Consider the following 5,383-nt stretch of genomic DNA (forward strand, 5'->3'; position numbering starts at 1 on the left):
CCTACATAACCATACTACTAAATTATCAAATTCAAAAAATTTAACATTGACTCAATATTACTAATGTATGATACATATTCAATAAGTAAATATTTCTAATGCTGTGGTTTTACGCACTTTGGTAAAGCATTTCAAGGAGTATGACAAAGAATTTTGGAGACAGAAGAGGGCCTAGTTGTTCCCTCATTGAATTTTAGATCATTGATACCTAAAGTGTAACTTTGGACAGACAAGTACTTGCTAGAGAGTTCAGAGAAAGGCGAGGGCAATCTTCACTAGTATAGGAACAGAAATTCTAAGGAAAAGTTGTGATTAGTTGGATAAAGTAAAAGATGAATAACAATGACTAAAAAGTCTAATCTGGCCAGTGCCGTGGCTCACTAAGCTAATCCTCTGCCTGCGGCACTGGCACCCCAGGTTCTAGTCCTGGTCGGGGTGCCGGATTCTGTCCCGGTTGCTCCTCTTCCAGTCTAGCTCTCTGCTGTGGCCCGGGAAGGCAGTGGAGGATGACCCAAGTGCTTGGGCCCTGCACCCACATGGGAGACCAGGAGAAGCACCTGGCTCCTGGCTTCAGATCGGCGTAGTGCGCCAGCCGTAGCGACCATTTGAGGGGTGAACCAACGGAAGGAAGACCTTTCTCTCTCTCTCTCTCAATGTCTAACTCTGCCTATCAAAAACAAAACAAAACAAAACAAAACAAAAAAAAGTCTAATCTAAATTTGGAAAATAACTTCATAAGAAGGAGTGTTTATATGGTGATGATTGCATAGTAATATAAACTAGAAATTAGCAAACCACATACTTATCATGAAAAATTTTACAGAATATAAGCTATACTACAATAAAACTATTTTAGAGGAAAAGAAAAATATGAATGCTTTATTCAAATGATGAAAGGAATAATGCCAGACCACAGGTGTATACATACTATCCACTACCTGTTACCTCCCTTCAAACTTTTTTCTGACATTCCAGCTCAGCTCTCCAGCATTTATCCTAACATTGATGATGCAAATTTATTTTCCCACAGTTTTCTCAATTGGTTACTCTAAACTAAATCACTTGAACAATCCCTTTATATAGGACTCAGAATACAACTAACAGCACAAATGTTTCTAATGAGTGTCAACTATAAAACACTAATATGAGCCGGTGCCGTGGCTCACTAGGCTAATCTTCCACCTTGCGGCACCGGCACACCGGGTTCTAGTCCGGGTCGGGCCGCCGGATTCTGTCCCGGTTGCCCCCCTTCCAGGCCAGCTCTCTGCTATGGCCACAGAGTGAAGTGGAGGATGGCCCAAGTGCTTGGGCCTTGCACCAGCATGGGAGACCAGGAGAAACACCTGGCTCCTGCCTTCAGATCAGCACGGTGCGCCGGCCACAGCGCAGCGGCCATTGGAGGGTGAACCAACGGCAAAGGAAGACCTTTCTCTCTCTCTCTCACTGTCCACTCTGCCTGTCAAAAAAAAAAAAAAAAAAAAAAAAACCAAAAACAAAACAAAAAAAAACACCACTAATATGACACCTGCTAAAATAGACCCTGAATGGTAGTCATGAGAATCATGGCTGGGGCTATCTTATATGCAAGTAACACTGTATTTCAGGCTACAAGACAGTGAGGCTGACAGTAACAAAAGCATCCTGTATGATGTAGAAGGTAAAAGATGCCCCTGTCAATTTATTAAGATTCACTACTCCATGAGACCCCAGTGGAAAGAAAGGGCCATCAAAGAAGGACATACTTCTCTCTGAAGGGAGGAGAGAACTTCCACTTTGCCTTTGGCCTTGCTTAAATTCTGAAGGAGAATGTGGTCTCAAAAGGCTGCCATTGGCCAGTGCCAAGGCTCAACAGGCTAATCCTCCACCTGTGGCACCGGCACCCTGGGTCAGAGCGCTGGATTCTGTCCCAGTTGCTCCTCTTCCAGTCCAGCTCTCTGCTGTGGCCCAGGAGTGCAGTGGAGGATGGCCCAAGTGCTTGGGCCCTGCACCCCATGGGAGACCAGGAGAAGCACCTGGCTCTTGGCTTCAGATCAGCGCAGTGCACCAGCCACAGCGTGCCAGCCACAGTGGCCATTGGAGGGTGAACCAAAGGCAAAGGAAGACCTTTCTCTCTGTCTCTCTCTCTCACTGTCCACTCTGCCTGTCAAAAAAAAAAAAAAAAAAAAAAAAAAAAAAAGGCTTCCATAGGCCAAGCAACTCATGGCAAGAGCCTCGGGTGATCACTGGATCACTGACGTCATACATAAGAGTGTTAACTACTAAATTAACAGCAGGAGTCACTGTGCACTTAGTCTCCATGTAGGACCTCTGTCCTAAATGAGTTGTACTACGAGATTCAACTGTAAAACTTGTTCTCAAGCAGCTTTTTGTATTTAGTGGGTGCGTATGTGCAAATAGTTGAAATATTTACTTAGTATAGAGTTGGTCTTCTGTGTATAAAGTTAATCAAAATGAATCTTGGGGCCGGTGCTGTGGTATAGCGGGTGGGGCCACCGCATGCAGTGTCAGCATCCCATATGGGCACTGGTTTTAGTCCCGACTGTTCCACTTCCGATCCAACTCTCTGCTGTGGCCTGGGAAAGTAGTAGAAGATGGCCCAAGCCTTGGGTCCCTGCACCTGCATGGGAGACCCAGAGGAAGTTCCTGGCTCCTGGCTTTGGATCGGCACAGCTTCGGCCATTGCGGCCAATTGGGGAGTAAACCAGGGGATGGAAGCCCTCTCTCTCTCTCTCTGCCTCTCCTTCTCTCTCTGTGTAACTCTGACTTTCAAGTAAAATAAATAAACCTTAAAAAAAAAAAAGGAAGAATCACTGTATTCCTAAAGATGTACTCATGAAATTTATCCTCATTAAATAAAAGGTTTCTAAAAAAAAAATTCACTACTCCAGATAAAGTCTTCCTAAGTTTACAAACATTCTTGATTATTTTTTAAAATCTAATTATAAAATATATACAGAAGAGTTTAGGTAATGTATACAAGGGATCTTTAAAAGTCTATGGAAATGCATATGATGAAAAAACTACGCATGGATTTCAAAACTGTTGTACCAAAATTAAACATCTTTCTTTTTAAGATTTATTTATTTATTTATTTATTTGGAAGTCAGAGTTACAGAGAGGAAGAGGTAGAGAGAGAGCACTGTTGATTTGTGCTACAGGTATTTTGCCACATTTTGTAATTTGTATTTTCATTCTAATTATAGTAACTTTGATGAAGTTTAATACAGTCAAATTTATGGATCTTGTTGCATCTTATTTAAAGAATCCTTGCTGATCCTGATGCCAGAAAGAAAGTCTCCTGTGTTTTTCTTTTTAATGAAGTTTTGGAGTTTTGCCTTTCATATTTAATGCTTAATGGCTCAATCAACAAGAAGGTAAGAACAAGTGAGTACATATTTAAATGTACCTAATGACAAAGCTTCAAAATCCACAGGGCAAAAATTAACAACATACAAGAAGGAATTGATAAATCTGTAAATAAAGTATGAGTTTTTTTAAACTTTGCTTTCTCAGTAATTGATAGAGAATCAGACACACACACACAGAGACAGATCTTCCACCCTGCTGTTTCACTCCCCAGATGTCTACAGTAGCTGGGCCTGTGCCAAGCAGAAGCTGGGAGCCAAGAGGCAGGAACTTCTTTCAGCTTTCCCATGTGTGTAGCAGGGGCCCAAGCACTTGGGCCACCTTCTACTGCTTTTCTTGGGTCATTAGCAGCGAGCTGGATCAAAAGTGGAGTAACCAGGACACAAACTGGCACTCATGTGGGATGCTGGCATTGAACACAGTGGTTTTATCCAATATGCCACAATATCAGCCCCAATTAATTTTCTTAAGAAAGGAAATGTATATCCATTTATGCACATATTAGAAAAACAAAGACTGAACACCAATCATCTATCTCAAGAAATTAGAAAATGAACAGCAATTCAAAAACAAGGAAAATACATGGGAATTATAAAGAGCTAAATAAATAAAAATATATCTGTGAAACAGGATCACTTTAAAAATATTTCATTTATAGATAGAAATTTATAATATTTTACAAACATTCTTATATTCTGAATAAATATTTCTAATTCCAAAAAAGAAATACATGAGGAGAATATCAACACACCCAGAAGTTTGTTCTTTGAAAAGGCTAATAAAATTGATAAAGCTCTGATGAGACTACAAAATAAAAAAGAAGTTACAAATAACCATTTTCAGAAGGGGGCTGGTGCTGTGGCATAGAAGGTTAAGCCTCCACCTGAGGTGCCAACATCCCACATGGGTACCAGCTGTTCCACTTCTGACCCAACTCCCTGCTAATAATGCACCTGGGAAAGCAGTGGAAGATGGCCCAAGTGCTTGGACCCCTGCACGTATGTGGGAGACCCAGGAGCTTCGGATCAACCCAGCTCCAGCAGTTGTGGCCATTTGGGGAGTGAACCAGCAGATGAACGATCTCTCTCTTGTCTCATCTCTCTCTCTGCCTTTCAAATAAATGAATAATTTTTTAAGAAAATAACCCTGACTACAGAACCTGCAGACATTAAAAAAGAAAAATTTAAGCAATTTTATTCATTTTCATTTTATTTGAAAGAGGTCTTCCATTTGCTGGTTCATTCTCCAAAGGCAGCCAACAGTCAGGACCACGTCAGGCCAAAGCCAGGAGCCAGTAACTCCATCCTGGTCTTCCACATGGGAGTTAAGAACTCGAGTACTTGAGCTGCCTCCTGTGGAGTGCATTGGTAGGATTCTGGAATTCACAGCCCAGCCAGGACTCAAGCATTCCAATATGGGATATGGGCATCCCAAGCTGGGGCCACTGCTGGGCCGAATGCTCATCCAGAAAGAAAAAATATTTTATAGATAGTAATTTTGAAATTTTAGATTTAGATTCCACACCAGAAAAAAAAATCCAATTTATCAAAACAGACCTAAGAAGCGGGGCAGGGATGGGAGGACCATAAAAGAAAAACATTATTTTGAGAAAAGTGGAAATTTGAACACTGGTGATACTTGGCTATACTTAAGAACTTTTTTTTTTTAAGTGCAATGATTTTTTTTAAAGCCTTCATACTTTAGAGATTCAAAGTGAAACATTTATAGACGAAAGGATAAAATGAGTTTTGCTTCAAAATAATACTTGATGCTTCAGAACCTGTGCCCGTGGGTGTACAACACAGCACAGGGACTTTGTTAATACTTGGGGTTTAAAACTCACCAGCTGGAGGGGCCTTCCTCCCGCGGGGTGTGCAGAGAAGGCTGGGAGCCCCTGAACAACCTTGTGAGTCAGTCAGCACAGTCTGGTAGCCCCAGTCCCTCTTCCACGTGCCTCAGACCTTTCCCGCCCACTGCTCTTAGAAGCCAATCATGGAGCCCGGCTTCAGAGCTGGGA

This window comes from Oryctolagus cuniculus, chromosome 12 (genome assembly GCF_964237555.1).
Source record: "Oryctolagus cuniculus chromosome 12, mOryCun1.1, whole genome shotgun sequence".
NCBI lineage: Eukaryota > Metazoa > Chordata > Mammalia > Lagomorpha > Leporidae > Oryctolagus > Oryctolagus cuniculus.